This window comes from Pleurodeles waltl, chromosome 4_1, assembly GCF_031143425.1.
Source record: "Pleurodeles waltl isolate 20211129_DDA chromosome 4_1, aPleWal1.hap1.20221129, whole genome shotgun sequence".
Lineage (NCBI taxonomy): Eukaryota > Metazoa > Chordata > Amphibia > Caudata > Salamandridae > Pleurodeles > Pleurodeles waltl.
The window spans coordinates 446,803,273-446,811,134 of NC_090442.1; the positions used below are offsets into that span (position 1 = coordinate 446,803,273).

The 7,862-nt window shown below is 41.4% G+C and overlaps 1 long non-coding RNA gene across 1 annotated transcript; it reads right to left on the reverse strand.

The window, feature by feature from the left end:
* Positions 1-2,925: 2,925 nt before the first annotated feature.
* Positions 2,926-4,899, reverse strand: LOC138287827 (uncharacterized). The gene is made up of 4 exons (XR_011202288.1): positions 4,794-4,899; positions 4,640-4,704; positions 4,454-4,539; positions 2,926-4,137 (listed from the first exon to the last, which is right to left on the reverse strand). It is a non-coding gene; the product is annotated as an uncharacterized lncRNA (long non-coding RNA).
* Between the last annotated feature and the right edge of the window lie 2,963 nt (positions 4,900-7,862).

The following is a 7,862-nucleotide window of genomic DNA, read 5'->3' on the forward strand; positions in this document are numbered from 1 at the left end:
TGTATTTGAAGAAGTGCACCAATTTGTGGTTTGCGATTCACACCTCATAAACTTGCTAAACGTGATATTTTGTGTAAGCTAAACGGTTCTATTAACTGCATACCTTGAGGATTTGAAAGGAAGACAAATGATGAAGAAGATGTGCCCTCTAAAATTGTACAGGAGTACCCTAGTGTGACATTGTACTCAAAGCTGACATGTAATGATTTGCCCAAAGATTTAAAAGTCACAGTTATACTGGAGGTTTGGGATTTTTCAGGAAAAGACTTAGGACTCATTAAAGGAGTTATGACCCCAGAGACAATTGCTAGAATTACACCCCTGATAAGTAGTCTAATTGAACATGGTATCCCGAAAGAGATTCTTGTAAGTCTATGTAACTCTCCCATTCTAGGATTGCAGAAGCCCAGTGGAAAGTACTGCATAGTTCAAGACCTGAGAAAAGTAAATGAGATTGTTATTCCATGTTGTCAGGTGGTATCCTGCAGTAATTTTATTCCACATTCCCGGTGAATCAGAATGGTTCACAGTCATTGACCTGTGCCAGGCCTTCTTTTCTATTCTCCCTCACAAGGAAAGCCAATTTCTTTTTGCGTTCAAATTTGGCAGTGATGTTTTGGCATGGTGCCAAACTCGTCAAGGGTATACTGAGTCACCATCCATTTTCTCTCAGATTTTGAAAAAAATCTTCATTCCCTTAAAATGCCCTATCATTCAGTCTAAGTGCAGTATATCAATGACCTGTTAGTAACCTCAAACACCAGTGAAGCATGCAGGAGAGATACAATAGCCCTCTTGCATCACTTAGGAGGAAATGGACATAAGGTTTCCTCAGCAAAATTACAGTATTGCAAGAAAGAAGTTCTTCACTTAGGTCACCACACTGCAAAAGGTGTGAGGAAGGTTTCCCAAGAAAGAATCTCAACAATCATGCAAATAAATCCTCAGGCTACACAGAAAGAATTCTAAATGTTTATGGGAATGGTTGGCTACTGTCGCCAGTGGATTCCAAACGTTTCCCTTTTGGCCAATGTCTTTATAGAGGCTGACACACAAGGATGTGTCTAATATGTAACATTGGATGACAGATGAGAAAAAGCCTATGCCGAGCCCCAACTCTGGGAATGCCCGTTATAAGAAATGTTTTTCTCTGTTTTGTTGTGAGAGGGGTGTATGTGCTCTCTCAGTTTTGACATAGCTGCATGGAAATGACAACCAACCTGTGGCTTATTTTTCTGCTACACTTGATCCTTTAGCATTAGCGCTGCCTGCTTGTTTAAAGGCCATAGCTGCACTCAGCTTCAGCATTGAACAGTGCAAAGGTATTGTTATGGGTCACCCCTGAACATTTTTATTTCACATTTAGTGGAAATTGTGTTGACGCGAACAAAGACCAAATATCTTTCAAGTACGCGTTTGACCCACTATGAGCTATAGGCAAGTTATTCTTGCTCCCCAGAAAGTAAATATCGAACGCTGCACTGCACTAAATACTGCTACTCTTTTGCTCAATCCTGTTGAAAACTTTGATGACCATGAGGATGAGGTTGTGCATGATTGTCTCCATGTGACTCAATTGTGCACCAAACCAAGACCTGGCATTCAAGATGTCCCCTTAGATGAAAATGACTATGGGCCTGATTAGTAGTTGGGCGGTTGAACCACCACAACTTTAATATGGCTGTGGTGAGGCGGCCGTCAAGCAAGCGGCCTCAACATTGTGTATTGCAACGTTTACACCTGGCTGACCGGCAGAAAAATCATATTATGATTTTTCCTCCGGTCAGTGTGGTGGAAAAAGTGCACTGTAAGGGAGCCAAGGCCAATGCCTTCACACACGGCATCTTTGCAATGTGCACTGGCTGCCATAACAGACAGTGTGCATTCTAAGGATGCTGGCAGGGGAGCCCCTGCACTGCCCATGATATTGTCGTAGGCAGTGCTGGGCCCCCCGGTGGCCCCCAGCACTGCCATCCCACCAGCTTTTTCATGGCAGGGACCCTACCATGAAAAGGGAAGTTGTGATTAGCACAGTGGTGCTAAACTCAGCACCGGCGTGGCTGACCACGACTCTGACCGCCACCAACCCATCAGGATCTGTGATACTGGTGGAGGTCAGACCACATGGGGTGCAGTGTTCCGACCACCACTGTGAGTTTGGCAGCCTCAAGACCGCCAAACTCATAATTAGGCACCATGACATGTTTGTTGATGTCTCCTGTTTAAGAGATAACGATGGTGCCCTGAGTGACGGTTATGCAGTTTTCTCAAGCTCAGGTGTGATAGAAACCTCCTGGCTTTGAGGAGTCTTTTCTGCCCAAGTAGCCAAATTGGTTGCTCTTACCAGATTCTGCTGTGTTTCTGAACAGCTTAAAGTGACTATCTTCACTGATAGTATGGTTTTGGTGGTGTTCACGATTTCAGACAGTTGTGGTCTAAGAGAGGTTTTATTACCTCATCCGGATCCCTTGTCTGAAACGGTGACAAGATTTACAGTTTGTTGAATGCATTACAGTTGCCTTCAAGAATTGCAGTTGTGAAACGTGCCTCACACAAAATGTCTACTGACTATGTGGATCAGTGACATAATATTGAGCCCAGAAATATCGGAATACACAAACATCATGTCAAAAATATAGTTGACACAAATATCGTTGGAAAATACAAAAATATCAGTTCACACCAATCTCATAAAAATAGGACAAAAATGTTGATTTTTATTAAATACACAGCATAAAATAGTAAATGTTAAATGTGTTAATACATAACTTCAATACAATGTATATTCAATAAACATTTATTACTATTAATATTGAATTCTATAAACATACAAATATATCTCTCTCTCTCTCTCTATATATATATATAAATATATATATATATAATTATATAAAATACCACTGTTATTAAAAATATATATTAGATTATTTTATTTTTCAGTATTTTTCCAATGTATTAATATAAAACAAAATATGTATATATATATATATATATATATATATATATATATATATATATATATATATATCAGAACAATTATAAAGTAATCAAATATTAGTATTGCAGAAATTGAAACATATTAACAAATATGTTAAACTCTGGAAATAATTGCATTATACTTCATAGATATAAAATCTACTATTCCCACTTCAATTTGTGCAAAGGTAGGGAAAGTGTTGGACTCCATATGGGTCAAATTTACTATTCCCACTCCAGTCTTTGCAGCAGTAGGGAAAGCGTTGGACTCCAGATGGTTCAAATTTACTATTCCCACTCCAGTCAGTGCAACAACAGGGAAACCGTTGGAATACAGATGGGTCAAATTTACTATTCCCACTCCAGTCTGTGCAACAGTGGGAAAGTGTTGGACTCAGGAGTGTAAAATGTACTATTGCCACACAGGTCTATGCAACAGTAGGGAAAGCTTTGGACTCAGGAGGGATAAAATATAGTATTACCACTCCAGTCTGTGCAACAGTAGGGAAAGCGTTGGAGTCGAGGCAGGTAAAATCTACTATTCCCACTCCAGATGGTGCAACAGTAAGGAAAGCGCTGGACTCAGAAGGGGTAAAGTTTACTATTCCCATCCTAGTCTGTGCAACTCTAGGGAAAGCATTGAAATATAAATATTATAATATAACAAATATTATTAATATTATTAATTGATTTTTTAATTAAATTCCCACATTCTATTCCCAGAAACAGATAAGAAAAAATGGGGGTGAAAAAGAGTAATAGGCGCTCCTGCCCTCAAAATCGACAGCCCATAATAACAAACACTACACGGTGCAAACACTAGGGTTTCACCCTCCAAACACCCCACACGATAACACAAAAGTTATCCAAAAATTAGCAATAAGTATTGCACATGTGTACAATTAACAATAAAACAGTACATAAGTCACTAAATAAAGATTCAAACAAGTAATATTTCAACCAAAATAATGTCCTTTCTTAAGTTATAAACACAGTTATTCCAAATGAAAACGTTCATTCCAAAGATCCAATATGTGTATCCTCGTGAAAGTAAAGTCCCAAATTCAAAAAGTCTCTGATCCAAGAATTTCAAATCTTTTCAAGCTTGTCCATCAACACGTGTTTCATCCGGGGAGTGTCCCTGGATTTCTTCAGGACCTCCTAAAACAATATTCCCATAAGTAATATATCAATATACAGTTCATTAGTTATATTCCTGATCTCATTATTAGTGATATCTGTACATCTCCATGACAAACAGTGGAAACCGTGCCAAAATACACTTCCATAACACTAAGTAATGTCATAATATATGAAAATCATCTTATTAATAATTAATATAAATAGTGTGTTGTGTGTCAAGAATGCCCATCCGAACGAAACAACCACCACACTAGTGATACATTTACTATACCCCACATACCTCCTTAAATGTAGACCAAAACATCTGTCTGAGTGAATTAGAAAGAGTGAATACCTTCCAAATATAGTTTAGATTGTTTGTCCAACTATTTAGAAAACCCAAAGTTCTGAAATACTTCAATAAGTGTCCAGATACTATAGCTGAAAAACAAAATATATAAATAAACGTTGATATTATATATCCCTAATACTCTTCACTAATTTAACAAGTTGCATTAATTCAGTCCTCCCAGCTACTCACCAATCTCAGATTGATGTTGCTATATGTTAAGTGTATATAATTCTTCGTGTCAATAATCGCGTCTCCTATAATAAATGGCCAAAATATCAAAGTAAATAATCTTAAAATCAAACTGCTTCACTCACAACAGTGTAAAGCTGAAAACGTATCTTACCTGCTGCTGGGGGTCGCATAAACTGGGCGAGTGCGTCCTAAATCAGCTATCAAAGCCGAGAGTCTACAGAACGCCATATTTAAGAGCCCCGGTTCCAGTTATCATGGAAAACGGACTAGACGTACTTGCGTCCTTGTTCCGACGCTATGGAAATAGAAGGCAGACTGTCTCTATTTCATATACCTCGCTATTGATCCCATATATAACAAAAAATCCTCTATCGAATTAGAGACAGCCCTTTTAATTTTTCAAAAACTAAAAAAAAAAAAAAAAAAATCTTAAATGGCAGAACAAATATGAAATTTACTCGTATAGTAATTTCAGCCATAAATCCTATATGTTGACTATATTGACTATATTGTCTCTTGACTAACGGTTATAACTAAGTTGACAGAACCCTATATTGTTTCAACAGGTTTAGGTCTGATTGTTGTGCATTCCTCAATCGACAATCCTATGGTATATAGACTCAATATTTAATATTAATAATTATGTTGGATAATCCTTAACTCACTAACCATATTATTGCTCCATTTATCACCAGGAAAATATTCCATCTCATAATCCGTATTGAGACCCCGCTCCACAGCTCCTAATCGTAAAATCCATGTAGACTCCTTTCTCCGTAGGGCTAATTCTCTATTACCGCCCCATGGATTTACTTCACAATAGTCAAAGCCAAAAAATCTAAATGCCTTATAAGCTCCCTGTGCGTCACATACCTTCATATGGGAGGCTATGGGATATCGTTCGTCTTCCTGCCTAATCGCCCTCCAGTGTTCTGAAATTCTCACTTTAAGTGGGTGTATTGTACTGCCCACATAAATTCTCTCACATTTACAGACAAGCATATAGACTACAAACTTAGGGGGTCATTCTGACCCTGGCGGCCGGTGACCGCCAGGGTCACCGACCACGGGAGCACCGCCAACAGTCTGGCGGTGCTCCCGAGGGCATTCTGACCGCGGCGGTTCAGCCGCAGCCAGAAAGGGTAAACCGGCGGTCTCCCGCCGGTTTACCACTGCCCTTGTGAATCCTCCATGGCTGCGGAGCGCGCACCGCAGCCATGGGGATTCTGACACCCCCTACCGCCATCCTGTTCCTGGCGGGTCTCCCGCCAGGAACAGGATGGCGGTAGGGGGTGCCGCGGGGCCCCTGGGGGCCCCTGCAGTGCCCATGCCTTGCCTATGGCATGGGCACTGCAGGGGCCCCCGTAAGAGGGCCCCGCAAAGTATTTCAGTGTCTGCTAAGCAGACACTGAAATACGCGACGGGTGCAACTGCACCCGTCGCACCCCTGCAACTACGCCAGCTCAATTCTGAGCCGGCGTCCTCGTTGCAGGGGCATTTCCTCTGGCCCGGCGGGCGCTCTTTTGGAGAGCGCCCGCCGGCCCAGAGGAAATGTCTGAATGGCCGCCGCGGTCTTTTGACCGCGATGCAGTCATTCAGCGGCGGTCCCTTGGCGGACGGCCTCCGCCGTCCGCCAAGGTCAAAATTACCCCCTTAGTGTTACAGTCTATATGTGATTTAATACACACTCTATTACCACTCATATCATGAAAATCGTTTTTAGCCTGCCACACCCATTTGCACATTGCACATGATCCACATTTGAAAAAAACTAAATTCTGCACACTAAGCCAGTCCGGTTTAGTTTTGTCCGATAGATAACTAGGACTAAGAATATTATTAAGGGTATTACCTCTTCTGAATGAGACCTCTGGTTTGTTGCCAATTAATTTCTTTAGTATCTCATCCTGAGTAAGGGCATTGCTCAAGGAAGCAGAGAGGTCCTTTAAATACTAGCTCCCTGCTTGAGGAGCAATGTTTTCATTTATTTCCCTGCACGCGTGTTAGCCTGCAGGGAAAGAGATCAAAATTCCACTTTCAGAAAGAGGGAGCTGTTCAACAGCTCCCGCTTGCTGAAAATGAAGTTATGGTTGCCTTTGCTTGATGGGAGCTGTCAGACCACTGTGGTGACAAGGCAGGGCAAACAGGCTGACAGAGCCAGTCTTGCCTCCAGACACATTGTGCTGTTGCACACCACCAATGTGACTGTGGAGGTCCAACCAGCGCATATCAGAAGCTGGAAATAGAGATTATAAAGAGAACAACTCACCCGCAGGCAGTGCTACACATCCTGTGCCGCCATAGAGCCCATCACACTCATACTGATGCTGTTGCTACTTATTGAAGGTGCCCAAAATTCACGCCTCCAGGGACAAAAGCGACGGTAAATACAAACATCTACCTGTGTCATTAAGCTGAAAAACAGATTGTCGCGCCGTTGTCCACGTGATATGGGGGTCATGATATGGGCACCAAATACAAGTGTCATTGTGTCCACAGTTGGAGTCATTCAAAAAGAATGACACATTCACAGCCGCAAAATGCCCCCTTTGGGCAGGCCGCTGACACTGCATCTCAACACTCCCCAAAAACACACATCTGATCATCTCAGGCACCGGGACAGTGAAGTGTATACAACATTGTGTCATACAACAGCAACATCACATCTGACAATTCAACTGACACCCTCACATTTCATACACGCCATGGACTGTCATCAGATTGAACACAGATATGTATGGATGTGTCATAGAACACAAACACTTCTCCCTTGAAACAGCCCTGCAAAGGACCCACATATCACATGCATTACAACACAATGGAAGGTCAATGGGATGTACAATAGCTTGAGGGACAAATATCCATAGCTCACTATGCAAACAATACCTGAACAATAATGGGTCATCCATTTAGGTGAAGTAGCTGCACGGTAGACACATCAAAATTAACACAACTCACTCATCTGTAGGTATACAACACAAGTTACTCTTGAAAAACATTTAGGTAGAAAAGGAATTGCAGGACAAATGTGAATCCAAAAACAGCAATTTGAGTTTATTAACTTAAACTTATACGGAGCAAAGATCATTGGCCAGTCTAGTTAGAATGTCCATGCACATTACTGTGCCCACACTTGACTCTAATCACTGCCAGGCAACCTCCACAGTAAGGGGCATGAGGTGGTCAGGCACCTTAGGGATCATCCTTGGGTGGGGTAGGT